We start from the raw sequence: 22,208 nt of genomic DNA, 5'->3' as shown, positions 1-22,208 counted from the left end.
ACAACAACCTGTACTTAACTTCAGGCACCCGACTTTATGCAGCGGAACAAGGCCTTTGTTCGGATCTTGTGTGGCTGGGTCTGGAGAAGTGACATCATTTTTGCTGGACTCATCCGTCTGGTGGCGATCGTTGGTCTTGAACTTGGCTTCTGGTCGTGATGCTACACTTGGTTTTAGGCGTAGGTCGGGGCCAAGAGAGGCTGAACACATGGCAGTGTCTCTCTTTATCCTTCTGGGGTTTCGCGCTCTTTTGGGCGGTCCTTAGCTTTGGACCCAATAATTCGACAGGCTTCGATCACAGCCTTCGATTTTGGCCAATAAAGGGGCGGGTGCCTTGATGGCTGGGCATGTCTTGAGCGGTCATTGACCTTGGTTTTTTGGGCTCCCTGGGCAAAGGGAGTTGCGCCGATGAGTCTGTTTCTGTATCTGTTACCCGAGTACAGGTCTTTTGTTCTGGGGAAATGGGCCATTAGAATGCAAAGTAGCTGGGGGTTTCGATAGAGTCTAGTTATCTGAATTGCCAATATACATCAGCTCTAAGCTTCTGAGTTCTGGGTTGACCATATTTCCCATGGTCCTTTGCAGGGGTCATATTTCCCAGGATCCTTTGTAAGTGGCCATCCCAGGTGGCTACAGTATTTACATCTCACCTCGGCTGGTTGCTTACCACATCACACCCCTGATAACACTGGATGTGATGGGTTGGGGTCAGGTTTGAGATTGTTTTAAGGGTGGGATTTCACGGTCCTGTCAAAGTCAGTGGATTTTTACATGGCTAGTTGCATTTTCCCCTCTCCCACCAGCCCACTCACCACAATGAGGTCTTAAAATTCCACCCTGAATGTTCTTCCTACCCAACTCAAAAACATCCATTTTGCGGGATTAAAATTATCCTCATGGAATCTAAGTGCAGAAACAAGTTATTCAGCCCAACTGGTCGATGCTGGTATTTATGGTCCAAATGAGTCTCCTCCAACTCCTCTTCATCATAGAATCAGAGAATTTACAGTGCAGAAGGAGGCCATTCGACCCATCAAGTCTGCACCTTCCCTTGGAAAGAACACCCTGCTTAAGCACATTCTCCAACCTATCCCATAACCCGGTAACCTCACCTAACATTTTGGACACTAAGGGGCAATTTAGCATGGCCAATCCACCTAACCCGCACATCTTTGGAATGTGGGAGGAAACCGGAGCACCCGGAGGAAGCCCACATAGACACGGGGAGAAAGTGCAAACTCCACACAGGGAGTCACTCGAGGCCGGAATTGAAGCTGAGACCCTGGAACTGTGAGGCAACAGTGCTGACCACTGTGCCATCGTGACCCCCCAGAACAATCATTCACTGACCGGGAATCGAACCCGGGCCGCGGTGATGAGAGCGCCGAATCCTAATCACTAGACCACCAGAGAAGCTCTTCATCCAACTCTAGTGGCATAGCTTTCTATTGCGATCTTTCCAGGCACTTATCCAGTTTCCCCTTAAATGCATCCATATTAGTCACCTCAACTGCTCTTTGCGGTAGCACATTCCACACTGTGTGCCCACTCTGTGTAAAGTACCTTCTTCTGAATTCTCTAGTAGACTTATTGGTAACTATCTTAAATTTATGTTCCCCAGTTTTGGTCTCCCTCCCGATATTTGAAACGTCTCTACATCTAATTTGAGTATTAATTGCAAATTAAACTCTCTGTAGAAAGTTTGGTCTGGTTCTTAACTTTGCAAGTATCTTTTTAATGATGAGGTTTACTGTGGGTGGCACAGTGACATAGCGGTGAGCTCTGCTGCCTCACAGCACCAGGGACCCAGGTTCAATTCAACCTTGAGTGACTGGAGTTTGCACATTCTCCACTTGTTTTTATGGGTTTCCTTTGGGCACCCAGGTTTCCTCTCAGTCCAAAGATGTGCAGGTTGGATGAGGTTACGGGCCTAGATAAGGATCAATGAAGACTCGATGGGCCAAATGGCTTCCTTCAGCACTGTAGGAATTCTATTGTTCAATGGTTTGTGTTCCCAATCAACTTGTCCTGCCTAGAAAGGGCTCAATGTAAACTGTAAAGTCTCAATCCTATAGGTAGAACATTTTTGTTTGAAATTTTAAATTTTTTAACTTTTTCATACTTTTTTTTATTTCCTTTAGTCCGATCTTTCTTTTCCTCTTTATTGTACAGAGTTCAAATTGGCTTCATAGTTTTAAAGATACATTTTATTTTAACAGCGTGTTCTATAATGGAAGCGAGAAGGACAAAGCGACAGGAGTTCGATTCAGCTGGTGTGAATACAAGCTAGCGTAGCACTCGCCTCTTCTTTTTCAGGACCATGTAAGTAACACAATTGGCATTGATCAGCTGGCAGTTTAAAATTCATTTCTCAGATCCCTACTGGTTTGACAGTCAATTACATAAACTCAATAATAGCAATTAGGAGCAAGTTCTTTAGCGTGATCTTTCTCGAGATAGTCTTGAAAAGCTGTTTGTGTTCTTAACCATTTTCACAGGGTGGTTTAAAAGATCCATAATGTTGTACAAGAAGAGTGGCTCAAAATACCTGACCTTCCATGTGAGCTCACTTCGGCCATTATCACAGCAGTCTACATCCCACCCCAGGCAGAACCGAAGAAGGCGCTGGATGAATTGTACACAGTTATAAATAACAATGAAACTGAACACCCGGAGGCCTTGTTCATTTGGCCAGGGACTTCAACAAGGCCAACCGCAAGAGTGTACTGCCAAAATTCCACCAACACATCCCCTGTTCCACCAGGGGTGACAACACTCTTAACCATTGCTACACAAAAATCAAGGGCGCACTGCGGAAAACCAGACGATAAGACAGTGCTCCTTCTCCCGGCATACAAGCAGAAACTTAAGTGGGAGAATCGGGTTAAGAAGGTCGTCAAGTGCTGGTCCGAGGCAACAGAAGAGCTCCTAGCTCCTATGTGTACTGGTCCATATCTAAGAACACAGTGGCCAACCTAAACGAGTATGCCAACACCTTCACAGACTTCATCAGCAAATGTGTAGATGACTGCATGCCTAAGAAAGTAGTACGTACATTCCCCAACCAGAAACCATAGCTTAATAGGGAGTTTGACTCCCTACTGAAGGCCAGGTCTGAGGCATTCAAGTCAGGTGACCCTGATCTATACAAGAAATCTAGGTACGACCTCCGCAAAGTCATCAAGGATGCCAACAGAGAATATCAGACCAAGCTAGAGTCACAGACTAGCATTTACAGACTCTCGTCCATTGTGGCAAGGCTTAAACAACATAAAATATAACTGGCTACAAAGCGAAGCCACACAGAATCCCAAGCAGCAGCGCACCCCTCCCCGACGAACTCAATGCATTCTATGCTCGGTTCGAGCATGAAACCATCAAACTGCTGTCAACTGCCCCAGCAGTCCCGGACACACCCATACCCACCGTCACAGCTTCCGAAGTCAGATCGGCATTTGTGAAAGTGAACCCTTGGAAGGCGATGGGTGTGGATGGGGTCCCTGGTCATGCACTCAGAGCCTGCGTGGACCAGCTGGCAGATGTGTTCGCAGACATCTTCAACCTCGCCCTACTCCTTTCCAAGGTCCCCTACAGCTTCAAGAAGGCCATCATTGTACCGGTGCCAAAGATGAACCAGGCAACGTGCCTCAATGACTATCGTCTGTGGCCTTGACATCAATCGTAATGAAGTGCTTCGAGAGGTTGATCATGGAGCACATCAACTCCATGTTCTTCGAATGCCTAGATCCACTGCAATTGGCATACCGCCGCAACCAGTCCACAGGGATCTCCCTGGCCCTACACTCATCCCTGGAGAATCTCAACAACAAGAACTCCTACACCAGACTCCTAGTGACTACAGCTTCAACACCATAATCCCAGCCAAACTTATATTAAAGCTCCAGAACCTAGGACTTGGCTCCTCACTCTGCAACTGGATCCTCGGCTTTCTGACCCATAGACCACAATCAGTAAGGATAAACAACACCTCCTCCATGATAGTCCTCAATACCGGGGCCCCGCAAAGCTGCGTACTTAGCCCCCTACTATACTCCCTGTACACACACGACTGCGTGGCAAAATTAGTCTCTAACTTCACCTGCAGGTTTGTGTGGCAACACGACCATAATGCGCCAGATCTCGAATAACGATGAGTCAGAATACAGGAGGGAGATAGCGAACTGACTGGAGTGGTTTAACGACAACAATCTCTCCCTCAATATCAACAAAACTAAAGAGCTGGTCATTGACTTCAGGAAGCAAAGTATTGTACACACCCCTGTCTGCATCAAAGGAGCCGAGGTGGAGATGGTTGACAGCTTCAAATTCCTAGGTGTGCACATCACCAAAATCTGTTCAGGTCCACCCACGTCGACGCTACAACCAAGAAAGTACAACAGCGCCTATACTTTCTCAGGAAACTAATGAAATTCGGCATGTCCATATTGATTCATACCCACATTTACATTTATATGACTGCATCACAGCCTAGTATGGCAACTGCTCAGCCCAAGACCATACGAAACTACAGACAGTCGTGAACAAGAGAGTCGCGAACACAGCCCAGTTCATCACACTCCCATACATTGACTCTGTCTACCCCTCCAGCTGCCTTGGGAAAGTGGGCAGCATAATCAAAGACACCTCCCACTCAGCTTACTCACTCTTCCAACTTCTTTCATTGGGCAGGAGATACAAAAGTCTGAGAACATGCACTAATAGATTCAAAAACAGCTTCTTTCCCACCGTTACCAAACTCCTAAGCGACCCTCTTACGGACTGATCTGATCTCTTCACACATCTTCTCTACCGAGTAGTACGACACTCCTGTATGCTTCACCCGATGCCTGTGTCTATATATTTATATTGTGTATTTTATCTTTGCCCTATGTATTTTCTTTTCATGTACGGAATGATCTGTCTGAGCTGTACGTAGAGCAATATTTTTCACTAGACCTCGGTACACGTGACAATAAACAAATCCAATCCGACCAGTAACTTCGGGACCAGGTCTGTGTCGGATTTCAGAACTAGCCAGTTTTTGCGACAAGGTGATGGCTGATTTCAGCCTCATACATCTGTCTGCTCCTTATCTGCTTATCCTTTCTTTATGAGCCTTGTTCAGCCCTGACGTCAGGCTGCATGTTTCCCTCTTCTATGTTGCTTCTTTTCATTGTAAAGGTCAGGTAAGAGATACTTCAGTGGGTGCGTAAAGGCGCTGTTTACCTGTCAGTAACAGCAAAAACTGCCATACAGTCCTTTAATTCACCAGCAATAATAATAGCTGAATAATAGAAGCCACAAGTAGGCTTCAATTAAGTTACTGAAAAAGCCCCAAGTCGCCACATTCCGGCGCCTGTTCAGGGAGGCCAGTACAGGAATTGAAACCGCGCTGCTGGCCTTGTTCTGCATTGCAAGCCAGCTGTTTAGCCCACTATGCTAAACCAGCCCCTTTCCTGAAGCAGGGCACTAATGGTGAGACTGGCACAATGTTGTGACTAAGTTTCAGGTCAGGCTGGGCTGAATGAGATCAGGTGGGGTCAAGGGCTGCTCTGACTCAGAGAATGGGAAATAATAAGCTACTGCATGGAAGAATTCACTTTGTTCCTCATACTGCTATTGACCAAAGGGCACGTATGGAATTTTGCCTTCTAACGTGGATTTGAGGTTAGGTAATTAACTAAAACTAGCAGAATATAACAATCCTTTTGGGTTTGAATGCTTACATTATTAAACCTTTACTTAAACACTTGTCTCCCATTAGGATTCTTACATGGTCCACGAAATAAAATGTCCAGTTTTAGGACATAAACAGTTTTTGGGTAGCTGGATTTGTACCTAGAACTTAGAATATTACAGCGCAATGTTCCTCAATGTTGCGCCGACCTGTGAAACCACTCTAAAGCCCATCTACACTATTCTATTATCATCCATATGTTTATCCAATGACCATTTAAATGCCCTTAATGTTGACGAGTCCACTCTGTTGCAAGCAGGGCATTCCACGCCCTGACTACTCTCTGAGTAAAGAACCTACCTCTGACATCTGTCCTATATCTATCTCCCCTCAGTTTAAAGCTATGTCCCCTCGTGCTAGCCATCACCATCCGAGTGAAAAGGCTCTCACTGTCCACCCTATCTATCCTCTCATCATCTTGTATGCCTCTATTAAGTCACCTCTTAACCTTCTTCTAACAAAACAGCCTCCAGTCCCTCAGCCTTTCCTCATTAAATCTTCCCTCCATACCAGGCAACATCCTGGTAAATCTCCTCTGCACCCTTTCCAATACTTCCACATCCTTCCTGTAATGCGGCAACCAGAACTGCACGCAATACTCCAAATGCGGCCGCACTAGAGTTTTGTACAGCTGCAACATGACCTCATGGCTCTGAAACTCAATCCCTCTACCAATGAAAGCTAGCACACCGTACGCCTTAACAACCCTATCAACCTGGGTGGCAACTTTCAGGGATCTATATGCATGGACAACAAGATCTCTCTGCTCACCCACATTACCAAGAATGTTACCATTAGCCCAGTACTCTGTATTCCTGTTACTCCTTCCAAAATAAATCACCTCACACTTTTCTGCATTAAACTCCATTTGCCACCTCTCAGCCCAGCTCTGCAGCTTATCTATGTCCCTCTGTAACCTGCAACATCCTTCCACACTGTCCACAACTCCACCGACTTTAGTGTCATCCGCAGATTTACTCACCCATCCTTCTACGCCCTCCTCCAGGTCATTTATAAAAATGATAAACAGCAGTGGCCCCAAAACAGATCCTTGTGGAACACCACTAGTAACTTGCCTCTTGTTGGCCTATCTACATACCTGTAACAAACTTACACATAATTTCTGAATCATATCCAGCTACAAGGTTTATGAGGAAATATGTAGATTCCTTGTTTCACTCTGCAATTATTACAATGATTATTTACATTACAGAGATTATATTCTGAAGTCCTGACTCATCTTTCTTATGATATTCATAAAATCCCAAACAAATTGATCACATTTTTGACAATAGAATGTCAATACATTAGGGATATTCTCCATATATTATGGTGTTTAAATGTCATATTGTTTCGTAACTTTACACAATCGTCTTGAGGCACAGTGAATACTGTCCCTGCCTCTAATCCGGGAGCCTGGGGTCTGAATTCTACCCAGGATCTGAAAGCCAAGCCTTAATTCATAAAGCAGCCAAATAGAAGCTGGTTTAGCACAGAGGCTGATTTAAGGGGCTAAACAGCTGGCTTGTAATGCAGAACAAGGCAGCAGCGCAGGTTCAATTCCCGTACTGGTCTCCCCGGACAGGTGCCGGAATGTGACGACTCGGGGCTTTTCACAGTAACTTCATTGAAGCCTACTTGTGACAATAAGATATTATTATTATTAATAACATACCAACTGCAGGTGGTAAAAGCAGGGGTAATGCCTGGTTAAGCATGTGGTGGAAAGAATATTGGAGCCTCTACTATCACTATCCATCACTCAGCACTACATCATGCATGTAAAAGTACATGTTGGGTGAAATCTAGTGGCCATGCCCGACGCGGGAGAGTCTTTTTGTGAGATTAACCCGACTCGCTACGCTGTGCGAGATCTAACAGATCTTGCAAAATATTACGATCTGGATTAATGGGACCCAAATCTGCATATCAAAGTGTGAAGTTAGGCACACTTGTCTCTGTTGGCCTCTGGGCAGGGTGACAACCTGGCACTGCTGATGCCACTCCGGCACCTTGGCTCTGGCAGCCTGGCACCCTGGCAGCGCCAGCTTCCCACAACAGTCTCTGTTTTGTTCAATCGCTCCCCTGATCACAGCAACTTGGATTGCCTGTGAACTGTGACACACCACAGCCATCTGTTGAATCTTAATCATTTCTGTCATCAATAGTGACACACGTGATTTGTTTGAGGAACAATATCAGCTGGGGATCCTGCATCTGTCAGGGCCACCTGATCACCTCATTTAAACTGTCATCACATTCATGGATCACTGGGTGTATGAAAATTCAAGGTTAGACTTGAGAGTCTGTTAGAATGCATCTCTTCTGCAGAATTGTCAGAGTAATCATTATTTTGTCATGTTAACTTCGCCCAGAATTCACAGCAACCACGATATTGGTGATGAATGTCAGAAGCTAGATTGTTGTGTTCCATGATTCTCTGCTGGGGGAATTGATTAGAAATCAGCAGAGTAAGCATCACAGTGCGTCAGGACTAGTACAACCACAGTGGCAGGGATTGAGCCAGTTGTTCAGGGAAATGGTGGCCAGAATTCTCTGCTCGTTGGGATTCCTTTTTCCCAGTAGCAGTGCACCCCTGCCCATGGGTTTCCCAGGGGAGTGCTTCACTGGGAAATCTCATTGACAAGTAGCAGGAAGAGAGAATCCCACCACCAGCGAATGGTGCACCGCTGAGAAACACACGGTTGGGGGACTGGAGAATCCCGCCGAATATTTTCTCCAAGGAACGTGGGACTTAGGAGCAGGTCTATGCCATTGTAATGATGCATTTTCAGAGACTTCATTAGTGAGCAACAAAGGATTTATGTGCAAGGATCAACAAGAACAGCAGCAGGTCTCCTGCTAGTCCTGAAATGCCTCCTGCCTAAGTGAACTGCTCATAGAATTTCATAGAATTTACAGTGCAGAGGGAGGCCATTCGGCCCATTGAGTCTGCACCGGCTCTTTGAAAGAGCACCCTACCCAAGCCCACATCTCCACCCTATCCCCATACCCAGTAACCCCACCCAACACTAAGGGCAATTTTGAACACTAAGGGCAATTTTTCATGGCCAATCCACCTAACCTGCACATCTTTGGACTGTGGGAGGAAACCGGAGCATCCGGAGGAAACCCATGCAGACACGGGGAGCACGTGCTCCGCACAGACAGTGAACCAATCCGGGAATTGAACCTGGGACCCTGGAGTTGTGAAACAATTGTGCTAACCACCATGTTACCGTGCTGCCCATTCAGATTCCCGATTGGTCATCCATGCCAAGTGATCCTTACTCTGCTGTGTTACCCTTAAAGGGATAATCACCACAACTATTCAGCACTTCAAGCCTGCTCCAACATTCAATAAGATCATGATTGATCTGGTTGTGTCTCAACTCCATCTTACCATCTACCTCACATAACCCTTGACTGTCTGTCTAACTCCACCTTGAATAAATTCAATGACTCAGCCACCACTGCTTTCTGGGGAAGATGATTAATATAATTATAATATAATTATAATCCTGCATCTGCACACGCATTCACAATGCAAATCTATACTTATTTTTGAAAGGAAGCAATATGTATCATCAATGCTAAGATTGTAATCATTCTTAACTGTATCTGCCTCACGTGGTACCAAGAGTGTGTTCACATTATAAATTATTTGAATTGTTAAGATAATATCCATTGGAATACCTTTTTTGCTTAAGTCATAAAATGTGCATTAAATTCTATTTGCTTAATGAGATTCAAGTTTTAACGAGAAAAATGTTCAACTGATTGTCAGCTAGTGACACTGATTGTGAAACACAAGCAGTTGCTGGTGCTTGTTCATATTGCTACCTATGGTAAAGGAACATGTTCCATTCTATTTTCCTCCTATATTGGCGTGCTTAATCGCATTCAGAATTGTGTCAAAAACATGTCAAATTGGAAATACCCAAGAAGTGAATGCAGTTCCCGTAACAGCCTCCCCGAACAGGCGCCGGAATGTGGCGACCAGGGGCTTTTCACAGTAACTTAATTTGAAGCCTACTCGTGACAATAAGCGATTTTCATTTCATTTTTCATTTCAGTTAACTTCTGTTTCTATATTCATTTGGTGAATCATTTTATCAAGGGCATGTTTTCCTCACGTACTCCAGATGCATAATTCAGCTCTTGACAATATGTTAAAATACATGTGGATCTGTAATTTATACTTTTGTTTAGCTACAAAGACTTGTAATTATTTAACACCTGATGAGTTTGGAGATTCTATTCAGATTATCCCGTGTGAATGAAATATGAATAACAAAGAATGAGAATCAATTATCGGGAATAAGGCCATAAATCACAGTGCTGCCATTATTTTCCAGTTTCAGTGATGAGGTGAATTGGTGGTAGGCATCGCCATATTCACAATCGCAGTGGGTGGGCAGACCTACAATTATCTGGTGAATCTTTTCAGCAAGTACCTCTGTGGTGTCTGCATACCAGCAAATGATTGTGTGGTGTAAGTAATTGTAAGTCCCTCAGACTATCATTCCCTGTAATTTCTGTACCATATTAATTGCATACACTTGTTCACAATGTGCCATGACAACTATGCAGGTTTTCGGCATATTCCGTGACATTGTTGTCATTCCAATCATTTCACTTGAGCAATGAAGAGCATCAATGCACAATGCTTTTTCATTGGAGTTTTCTGAAAGGGGGAATTGAAATTCACATCAAGATAACAGTTTTACTGTAAATTCTCCATCAAAATCTTAATTTAAAAGCTAAATATTTTGCAAACTTCCTGCACAAGTCATAAATTCCTTGAACACTCTACAGCTAATCCTGAGTTAAACCATGAAGTGATTTATTTCTCATTCACAGCATCAATGATGGACGCACAGCACTTGATCTTATATATTCTCTGTATTTGTAAAGACTCAAAATATTGAGAAAGTTTAATTTCTAACTGGTTTCACAATATACGGGCTCGGTTTAATGGAAAGGTTTCTAAGTGTCATTTTAGGCGGGTTTGTCTGGTGGGCTTCTCCCCTGCCCTGTCAGTGAGTTCCCCACTGCTTTCCAACCACACTTATGCCGTAATTTACCGGCCGCATCCTCCCGGAATCGGAGCGGGACGCGGCCGGTAAATGCTGGGAGAGGCCTCTCCTGGGACCTCGATGGCTGCAATGCCTTGCGAGACCTGGTTAGTGACTAAGTGTTAATTTTAAATGTCGCCCCGATCTCTCGACCCCCAACATGGTTCCCAAACCCACGCCAAGCCCCAACTCACCTATAAAAGGAGTCCTCAACGCTCCCATCCCCATCTCCCTGTACCCATGCAAGGCACCCCTGTGCCTGACCCCCATCATGTGAAAAACGCCAGCTTGGCAGTGCCAGCCTGACACCCTGGCAGTGCCCCTGCCAGCTGGAAGTTCCACCTGGGCACCTTGGCAGTGCCAGCCTGGCACCCAGGTGGCACTTCCAGGGTGCCAGGTTGGCAGTGCCAGGGTTCCACCAGCAACTCGTGGGTGCCACCCTGCTCAAAGGGCAAGCACATACGGGTCTAAAATCCCGTGGGAGGGCACCACACACGCCATTCTGTTTGGTCCCCTTTGTGGAGACCAACACCGAATGGCGCTCCTCCGAGGTCTCCAAGGTGAGGGGGTTAGATCCCATGCCTCGGTTACATCTTGGAAATGCATATTAAAGTGAGACTATCTGTGAGGCTAGCTTCTCAAATGTGACTTTAATCGTGCCCGCAGTGGGCCTGGGGAGTTTCTCTCCAGGTAAGCCCACACTTCGAATTTTTTTCATCACTGTGGAGCTGAATTTGTTGGCCAGACCGGCTCCTCAGAGATTGGGCCACCATTTTGAACAGGTGCCTCAATCTCTAAGTGAGCTTAAGGGTCCCCCACAACCCCCCCCCCCCCCCCCCACCCATGGACACTGTCATTCCCCACACACTTGGGAATTGCCCCACACCTCTCCAAGCGAGGACAGCCCACTATGGGGCTGCTGAGAGCCCGCCTTTTCAGGTCTTCCCATGCCCTCCTCCAGAACCTCGCCAAATCTTCCGGAGGCCCCTTCATACTCACCCTTCACCATTACCCCCCCCCCCCCCCCCCCCCCCCGCTTCATTCCCCTCTCATCAGTCCTTTCATGAGCATGACCTGCCTCAGGCCTTGACCCCTGACAATGCCACCCTGGACGAGCCATCTGGCAATTTGAGAGTGCCAAGGTGGCAGTGGCAAGGTGCCAGCCTGACAGTGCCAAGATGCCGGCCTGAAAATGCCAAGCTTCCCGGGTGCCAGGGGAGAGCCATGGTGCCACCCGGCCCTGCCTTGACCACCCAGGGGCCTCCAATGGCCTGATAGATCCCATCCCCCTTCCCCCAAGTGGCGTTCCACATGGTCCACATTTGTGTGGACCAGTACTAATCGGTGCCTGGCGGCGTCTCCTTGCAGAGGCCAATAGATGCCGGCAGCCGGTTAGATCCGATATCAGCATGGTTAAGTGGGTTCTTAAACCCATTAACTGTATGAGACTGGTTCACGCCCATTGTGGACAGGACCCAGATTGTGACATCTCACTAGATCTAATTAGAGGTGTTGAGGCCGTCGGAGATCCTGGGGAAGGCCTCTTCCAGGATTTACCGTCTGCATCTCGCTCCGACTCAGCCAGTAGATTGCACCCTATTTCTCTTATTTTAAATATTGACATTTTAGGAAAAGTTGCTTCTTTTTACAGAGGCTTCACAACAGTCAGACTTGCAACACCAAACATGATTTCCTGCCCCATTTTTAACTCCGGGTAGAATTTGGGTGGATGGGATAGTATGGTGAGTTGTCCCATTGATTTGCACATTGTCCCAGAAAATGGACCCAGGATATTTTAACTCAAAAGCCTCATTAGAATCTCATATGTGGATTTCCCATCTGATTCAGAATCATATGTCTACTTTCAGCAGGTAAGTAGGATTCATTAGTGTGACTATGCACCTTAAAATGTGGTTGCATTGCCGATTGACCCTGGATTAAGTTTGCTGCACAGAAAATGGAAAAAAGCTCCTGAGCTCACTAAAGCTTCCTTGGAATTCTGAGCAGAAAATGTCAGGGAAAAGTAGGAAGCTTTCAGTCCAGCCAATGACAGGAATATTCTGAAACACATGTGGTGGAGCAGCATGGTCCAGGTGGTCAACATCAGGAGCATCACTCACAGGGTCTGGGTCCGGTGCAGGCAGTGCGTGCTTCTTTCTCAAGTGCAATTAGTGATGGGTAAGACATGCACATCCCGTGAACAAATAAAAGGAAACAGTTTTCTTTAAGAATAGCAAGTGTGAATACACTCTTCATTTCTTCAAATCAACGGTGAGTTGGTCTGAGGCAGGTTGCACTCCTGTTACAAATGTTTTGCTCCTTAACCACACACCAGAATCACATCTACACAATTTGTGGGCTAAAGTTGTCCTCAGAGTCTTAACCAGGGAGCATTAATTAAAACTTTTATCATGTACAGAAAGTGAAATAGAGGGAAATAAATATTGAATTAAAAATCGATAGACAAAAGAGTCAGAAAGAAAGAAAGGTTCTTTAAAAAACTCTTACAATAATAAAATTCTGAAGGAATGATATTCCACACTTATAAAATTACATTTGCAGGGCCAGAGACGTTGTTTGTCAGCCTGATCATGCTGCTAAGAAAAATCACTTATGTGTGAATGGACATGCCCTAACTATATCTGGCATGTTTAGTGAATGTGTAGTGGATAAGTAACACAATTTCACATCCAACATCTATTTTAATTCTAAATCTCTCAGCAAGTACGGTGTAAAAAAGTGATGGAAGAGCTGGTCTGAATTTCCATTGTTTTACTGCACATGTGCAGACTCCAGAGCACTGTTAGTCCCGCCATTATTCTGTTGCAAAATCTGATCCAATAGTTCAGACACTCCAGGTGGTTACAACAAACGTGGGTTGTGTGATGCATGGAAGATATGTAGTATCTGTGCTCCAAACTTGTATTTTTTGAGAGACAGACTTTATTAAAAAAAAACTTAAAAGGGAAAACTGAAAAGGGAATTTGAGAAAGGACTCTGGCCCTCCCGGCTGCTAAGGAAACTGAAATTGAAATTCAGGGTGGATGTTTCCGGTCCTGCCTATTGTAGGAATTGTTGCAGGCAGGATAGGACATTTGATGGACCAGCAAAAGTTCCATCGACTTTGGGTGGAAATTGGGTCTGGCAAATCCTGCCCTGAGATTGGAAACTTAAACCTTTGGTTTTAACAATATAAAAGAAGGCAGATTCATGAAGACTAATTTGTGCGTGTGAAATTCAGCGATATCTTAGAAAAACTGTAACCCGTTAACACAATGGCTTTCTGTGGATCTTTCCCCATCTCAAACCTCATCTCCACTTTATAATCAGGACAAAATGTTACTTCGCTATCTTCAAGACAACCAACTTTATTCTATATTGGAATTAGAGATAGTTTAAAATATATCCAATTCCAAAACCTGGCATTTGTAATAGCACCCTGTGAGACTTGAAGACTAACAATCTACCCGCAGTCAGCACAAATGCTCTTGCCGTTGTCCACAAATGTGAAAATCATGAAACATCTTCCCAGTAAACCAGCTGTGCCCCCTTTAACCTTTAACAACTAAACCACCCTGGCTTGTTGCCGGGCAGAATTCAAAGCAGGTCACAAGCCCCCTCATTCCTCCATTTTACTTTAAATTAACAAGACAGTTCCAAAACATAATAATTCTATAAACTTTCTATTTGTAACAATGTAGGTGCCCTGGCGACACAAAAACTATTTGTTAATATCACAACAAACATTTATAGCGAAATTGTGTTTGTCTAGAAAGTGATTTATGCCATGTTCAGTGTGAATATTCACAACTGTTAATAGGGTCCCTTGGGACCTTTATAACCTACTACACAAATAACAACATGAAGCACACTCATGCTCTTTTGAATAATGATCAATTAACTCACTCACTGAAGATATCACTTTAATACTAATTAAAACCTGTTATTGTTCTAATAATGTATATTGGGCGCGATTCTCCGCAAATGCGGAGAGTCGTAAAGGCTGCCGTGAAACCGGCCATGTTTCATGGCAGCCTCCGCGCCCCCTCCCGGGACCCAATTCACCCCCCCGGTCGAGGCTAGCATCGCGGCCCCGTGAAGAACGGCATCGCGGGCTTAGCGAACGTTCGCGAAGCCCGGCCGCTAAGACTCACAGCGGCTGAGGCGCACGATGACGTCAGCCGCGCATATGCGTAAAACCCGCGCATGCGCGGTCCATCATGCCCCTCAGCCGCCCCGCGGACTGATCCTGCGGGGTGGCGGAGGGACAAAGAGTGCGCGGGTATCGGACCCGCTGCCCGCGATCGGTGCCCACCGATCGCGGGCCCATGCCACCCTTGGCACGGTCGTGGTGCGGCCGTGCCAATCGGTGCCATGGTTGTGCAGAACGGCACTCTGCGGCCGTTTTCACAAATGGTGAGAGCAGGTGTGTTTAAATTCGTGAAAATGGCCGGAAAGGCCTGGGAACTTGGCCCATCGGATAGGGGAGAATCGCTGTTCGCCGTAAAAAAACGGCGAGCAGCAATTCGTGTCGTGGGGCGGCCGTGGGGGTGGGGAGAATAGCGGGAGGTCGGGAAAAATGTCGGGAAGGCCCTCCCGCTATTCTCCGACCCGTCGTGGGGGGGCGGAGAATCGCGCCCATTGTCTTGTAAGATGATCAGGGGAAAATCAGAGACCTTTATAATTTAAAAGGTATACCCACTGCTATCTCTAACAATAATTACTCTGGTTCAGAATTTTTTTTCCAATCGGGGGAAATTTAGTGTGGCCAATCCACCTACCCTGCACATCTTTGGGTTGTGGGAGTGAGACCCACACAGGCACAGGGAGAATGTGGAAACTCCACATGGACAGTGACCCTGGGCCGGGATCAAACACAGGTCCTCAGCGCCGTGAGAACAATGTAGTTCTCAAAATGACGATTGAGTACAAGGGATTCCTTATCAACAAAAATCATTTGAAAATTCCTGGTGGATAGAATGCAAATAATTACCCAACATTCAACAAATCTGACTGCAAATTCCAACATCCCGTGAACTAATCAAAAGACTTGCATTTTATGCACACAGCAAGCGTCCTGCTGGTTATGCTTAGAAGACAGGTAATCTATCTGGCAGGTTTAGTATTGCTGGACAAGCACTGGGCTTTCAATTACCTTTCTCCTGCAAGCAAGAGCTATAATAAGCAAGGTTCAAGGTAGGAGACCATTAGTCCATTATAAAGTCAGACAGCAGTAATAGCAAACATGCCACTCAACTTTCCTCAATGGTTGTCATTGCTGCGATGGTAGACACAACACAATTTAGAAATTGGTCTTTTTCCTGTCAATCAAGAAGTTCTGCTGCCAGTGGGACAACGCTTACAGTACATTAATTCCACTTCTGTCAAAAATGAAAATGCCACACAGCAAAAGCATCCCAAGTCAGCAATCTCTGTCCAGCTTTCTCCCCAAGCCAAAGCAGTTGGGTTTCTTTTGTGATCCTGCAGCAGGATTGCAGTGAAGGATTAAGTCAAATGCACGACTTGTGATGAATGTAAGAAATTGGTGTATATATTGTATTCTATATCTGTTGCAGTAAGGTTTTTAAAAGCCTGGTTTTAGATCTATATATATTTGTTGCAGTAATATTATTAAATAACCTCGGTTAAGATATTCAGAATGTGTGTCTGCCAAAACTGAAATTAAGAGTTGTAAAAGGTGAGGTCATGAATGAATCCAACCATTTAATTGGTTACAGATAATGGGGCCAATTCAGTTGTGTTTTGATTGCTGGAGAGTGGATAACTTATGAGGGATTAGCAGGTGATGGAACAGCATAGTGGGATACAGGTAACATAATTAATGGGAGGAGCCAGGTGTGTCTGTAGTTTTGGAGTCAGCAAGAAATTAAGTTGAACAGTACTTTTGCCAAATGCTGTCACGTTGAGCAGAGGCTTCTGACCAGACAGAAGTATTTTCAGGTTATTCTTCAAAGGTTCTCTCTACAAAACTTTAACTTTATTTATAAGTGGCATTTGAACTGTATTGGGTTGCTTGATTAGAATGTTTATAGTGAAAGTGTAAGGCGTATGTTTAAGTTTCTCCATGTGTTTAAGAACTCTTTAACAAGTAATTATAAAGCTATTTTCTTTGATGGCAATGTGGTTAATTCTGTGTTTAAATTAAAGTTTGTTTTGACATAAAAGAAACCTACTGGTCAGAGTCATTACACCTGGGGTGAAATATCCTTTCCTCACTGTTGTAGAAATTTTAAAAAAAATTTGTTTTGGGTTTTGGCTAACATCCTAACAAATGTTGGGGTCTGTTCCAGGATCTTAACAGACCACCACAGCCTGGATTTTGCAACCTGACAAGGATCGTTGCCGACTGCCCGTTCCACATCTGCAACATGGTAACAGGCTCTCAGAGCAGCACGGTAGCATAGTGGTTAGCACAATTTCTGCACAGCTCCAGGGTCCCAAGTTCGATTCCCAGCTTGGGTCACTGTCTGTGCGGAGTCTGCACGTTCTCCCCGCATGTGCGTGGGTTTCCTCCGGTTTCCTCCCACAGTCCAAAGATGTGCAGGTTAGGTGGATTGGCCATGATAAATTGCCCTTAGTGTCCAAAATTGCCCTTAGTGTTCGATGGGGTTACTGGGTTATGGGGATATGGTGGAGGTGTGGGCTTGGGTAGAGTGCTCTTTCCAAGGGCCAGTGCAGACTCGATGGGCCAAATGGCCTCCCTTCTGCACTGTAAATTCTATGAAATTGGCAGGAGTCCTTGATGGATTTTCTGGCGTTCATCACAATAACTGCTGATTCCTGAAACTGGTTTGTGTAAAGAGGCTTTAGGTCCTGGGAAGAAGTGGTAACTGTTCTGAAGTGCACATTTCAGACTGAAGGTGACCAGAGGGGTAAAGAATCAGACAAGAGTTTTGACTTTGATTTCACTTCTGATTATGAGATCATGGTAAACAGTTGTACCCGAATAGACCCATCACTAATTGAACATGAATAATTGGCTGGTAATTCTTCCAAAGCTAGTAAAGGAGTTAGCAACCCAGAAGAAGCAAGTGAACTTGACTTTTTTCAACATAATTTGATACTGCCTCTTGCAGTAAACCCATTGCTATATCCTTCCGGTGAAAGAATTTCCCCGATCAGACTTGTTTTGATGGAAAGTATAACTGACAGCATTTCATCAGTTATCCAGGACAAGAACAATAAGGTTTGTAAGAGATACTAGGCTGTTCCAGTTTTTAAAATATGCCTATTCATGAAGTATAACTTTTTAAAAAATAAGTTACTTCCAAGCTTCAATACGTTACATGAAATGACTCAGAATTTGTGATTATTTCAGCAAACCATTAATTATGCTGCTCGGATAGTTGCGGTAGTTTGTTTAAATCGTCAGTACCTCTATTCTTTCACTGCTTATAATATTTCTTACTTCAGACAAATGATACTCGATTTCATAATATTCTCAACATGGTGTTTGTTTTAATTCAATCCTAATGTATCTTATCTGAATTTTCTGTGCTTTGACTTGTCATCACTATCTCCATATACTTGCTTGATTGAAGCTTCTAGATTATATCATTACCAATTATTGAACCCCGAGGAATATCCTTTGAAGCTTAAGAGACATTGGATGTCTCACTGAGTTATCATTTGATGTTAAGAAATTAGTCATTCTCTTTTGGAAGAGAAAGTTGATGTCTGGCAATTAAGTCTCATTACAACAGTTAGAAGTCTGAGTGCAGAAGGACTGGAAGATTTCAAGAATGATATTTGTGCTGACATTTTACGCTGATAATATGAAATAGGTGGGATACATGTTAATAGGGCCTCAAGAATATCATCAGCTTCAAATAAATCACGTTCAAAGTAATCTTTTGCAACAGATAAAAAGAAAAGGTTTCAGCGATGATCTGTCATTTGGGAATTCTATCTTCCTTACTTCAAATTTATTATGATATACAAAGTTAAAAGCAACCCTGTTCTCTAATCAAATTGACTGGTTGAAAAGTATATGCAGAACACAGTTAAAATCCCCTTGATGAGCACAATTGGCAGCAAACTAGAATTGGTTTGGCCTATTTCTTGGGGCATTACAAGAACCATTAAAGCTCCAAAATGACATTGGTGACAAAGAAAAGTACAGCACAGGAACAGGCCCTTCGGCCCTCCAAGCCTGTGCCGATCACGATGACCAAACCAAAAAAAAACCTTCTGCCCTTACTCGGTCCATTTCCCTCTATTTCCTCCATATTCATGTACCCATCCAGATTCCTCTTAAATGTTGCTAATGTTCCTGTTTCCACCACATCCTCTGGCAGCACATTCCAGGCTCCCACCACTCTCTGCGTGAAAAAAATACCCTGCACACCTCCCTTAAACTTTCCCCCTCTCACCTTGAACCTGTGCCCCCTTGCAATTGACACTTCCCCCCCTGTCTATGCTTCTCATAATTTTGTAGACCTCTATCAGGTCTCCCCTCAGCCTCCACCTTTCCAGTGAAAACAACCCTAGTTTATTCAACCTCTCCTCATAGCCAACACCCTCGAAACCAGGCAACATCCTGGTGAACCTTCTTTACACTGTCTCCAAAGCTTGAACGGCCATCTGATAATGTGGTGACCAGAACTGCATGCAATACTCCAAATGCAGCCCAATCAAGGTATATATATATATATATATATAATATAGCTGCAACATGATTTCCCAACTCCTGTGTTCAATGCCCCGGCCGATGAAGGCAAGCATGCCATATGCCTTCTTAATCACCTTGGCCGGGTGATTAATCACCATCTTAATCACCATCTCCCTGTGTTGACACTTTTAGGGAAATGTGCACCTGCACGCCCAGATCCTGCTGTATGTTAATGTTCTGCCATTTACAGTATAATTCATAACTAGATTTGGGGCGCGATCCTCCGACCCCCACGCCGGGTGGGAGAACCGCGGGAGTGCCGGGTGATTCACGCCACGCTGCCCTGGCACCCGCACGCGATTCTCCCATCCCCCCAAAACGGCATGTTGCGTTTTGCGACAGGCCGCTTGGAGAATCGCTGCTCTGGTCGAGCGGCGATTCTCCGGCCCGGGTGGGCCGAGCGGCCTGCCTAATACGACTGGTTCACGCCGGCGCCAACCACACCTGGTCGCTGCCGGCGTGAACATCGTACGACCGCTGCGTGTGGGGCCTATGGGGGGCGGAAGGAGGATCGAGCACCAGGGGGGTGCTCAGGAGGGGTCTGGCCCGCGATCGGTGCCAGATTGTCGGGCCGGTGTCTCTGAAAGACACACTCTTTTTCCTCCGCCGCCCCGTAAGATCAATCCTCCATGTCTTGCGGGGCAGCGGAGGGGAGGACGGCAACCACGCATGCGCGGGTTGGCGCCGGCCAACCTGCGCATGCGCGGGTGACGTCATTTAGGTGCCGCTGGCCGCGTCATTCAGGCAGCGGCGCTTTGACGGGGGCATCAAGGCCTGGCGCGCGGGATTGACGCGCCGCCGCTCCTCGCCCCCTGGGGGTGGGAGAATAGGGGGCGAGGAGCGGCCTCCGACGCCGGAGTGAAACACTCTGGTTTTCACTCCGGTGTCGGCACTTTGTCTCCCTTTGGGAGAATCATGCCCTTGATGCTCCAAAATACATCACCTTGCACTTGTCCAGATTAAACTCCATCTCCCATTTCTGTGCCCAAGTCTCCAATCTATCTATATCCTGTTGTATCCTCTGACAATCCTTGGCACTATTAGCAACTCTGCCAATCTTCATGTTATCCTCAAACTTACTAATCAAACCACCCATATTTTCCTCCAGATCAGTTATATGCACTACAAACAACAGAGGTCCCAGTACTGATCCCTGCGGAACACCACTAGCTACAGATCTCCATTCTGAAAAGCACCTTCCACTGCTACTCTCTGTCTTCCATAATCAAGCCAGTTCTGTATCTTTCTAGCTCGCCCACCCCAAATACCATGTGATTTAAATTTTTGTACCAGTCTGCCATGTGGGACCTTGTCAAACACCTTACTAAATTCCATATAAACTACATCCACAGCCCTTCATCAATTTTCCTTGTCATCTCTTCAAAAAACTCAAACAAGTTGGTAAGACATGACCTTCCCCGTACGTACAAAACCATGCTGTCTGTCACTAACTAGTTAATTTTCCTCCAAATGTGCATATGCTGTCCCTCAGAATCTTTTCATAGAAACACAGAATTTACAATGCAGAAGGAGGCCATTCGGCCCATCGGGTCTGGACCAGCCCCTGGAAAGAGCATCCTACCCAAGCCCAGACCCTATCCCCGTAACCCAGTAACCACACCTAAGCTTTTTTTTGGAAATTTAAGGGCAATTTATCATGGCCAATCCACCTAACCTGCACATCTTTGGACTGTGGGAGGAAACCAGAGCACCCAGAGGAAACCCACGCAGACACGGGAGAACATGCAGACTTCGCACAGACAATGACCCAAACCAGAGATCGAATCTGGGATCCTGGAGCTGTGAAGCAACAGTGCTAACCACTGTGCGACTGTGCCACCCCAAAAGCTTCCCATCACTGATGTCAGGCTCACCGGCCTATAATTTGCTGGATTATCCCGGCTTCCTTCTTTAAACAAGGGAACAACATTGGTTATTCTCCAGTCCTCTGGGGCAAATGATACTGAATGCTATTTTGGTGAGGGCATTGCCTGGTGAACGTCGACTGGAAGAATACAGAGTATGCAGATCACAATGTCAATTAGCATGCTGTTTCAGAGCTCAATATTCCAGCTAATATATTGGGGAATCTCAAAGTAGTGGACACGGAATCAGCATATGGGAACTGACATGGGGAGAAATTCCTTCACTCAATAGGGTTGTGAATCTTTGGAATTCTCAACCCCAGGGGATTGTGGATGCTCCATCGTTGAATCCATTTATGGCTGGGGTAGACAGAATTTTGGTCACTCAGGTAATCAAATGGGACGTGGGGGGAGGGAATATGGAGTGAGGCAGGTCAGCCATAACATATTGAATGGTGGAGCAGGACCGAGGGGCTATATGGTTTATTCCCGCTCATATTTGATATGTTCTCATGGGAGGAGGGAAGGTGGTCAGAATTAGAAAGGTGCTACTACAGAGAGGAAGACAGGCAGGGGGTTCCTATGTTTTGGTACTGTCCAAAGCCGGAGTATTACTGGAAGGAGGTTTCTAGGATAATCTGTGGTGCACATGAAACTGGGCCCAGGCCCTCCGGATCATCCGGGATTGGAAATGGGTGTGGAGGCAGATATTGTAGCCTGTTGGGATGGAGATTAACCTCTCCACCCTGTGCCCTGGCGTGGTGGGGGAACCTGCTGGAATTCCTGACTCTAGAGAAGGTCAAATTTGAACTGAGGGGAAGGATGGAGGGGTTCTG

At 45.5% G+C, this 22,208-nt stretch overlaps 1 protein-coding gene across 1 annotated transcript in view; it reads left to right on the top strand.

Moving 5' to 3' along the window:
• Nucleotides 1-2,293: 2,293 nt before the first annotated feature.
• The window catches only part of oprl1 (opiate receptor-like 1), a 54,526-nt gene continuing 34,611 nt past the window's right edge, over nucleotides 2,294-22,208 (top strand). Inside the window, exon 1 of the mRNA XM_038803368.1 lies at nucleotides 2,294-2,322. The gene's annotated coding sequence lies outside the window, so the exon portion shown is untranslated. The remainder of the gene's footprint in view (nucleotides 2,323-22,208) is intronic.

Source organism: Scyliorhinus canicula, chromosome 7 (assembly GCF_902713615.1).
Source record: "Scyliorhinus canicula chromosome 7, sScyCan1.1, whole genome shotgun sequence".
In the NCBI taxonomy this organism is placed as follows: domain Eukaryota; kingdom Metazoa; phylum Chordata; class Chondrichthyes; order Carcharhiniformes; family Scyliorhinidae; genus Scyliorhinus; species Scyliorhinus canicula.
This window is presented reverse-complemented; position numbering and strand designations above follow the sequence as displayed.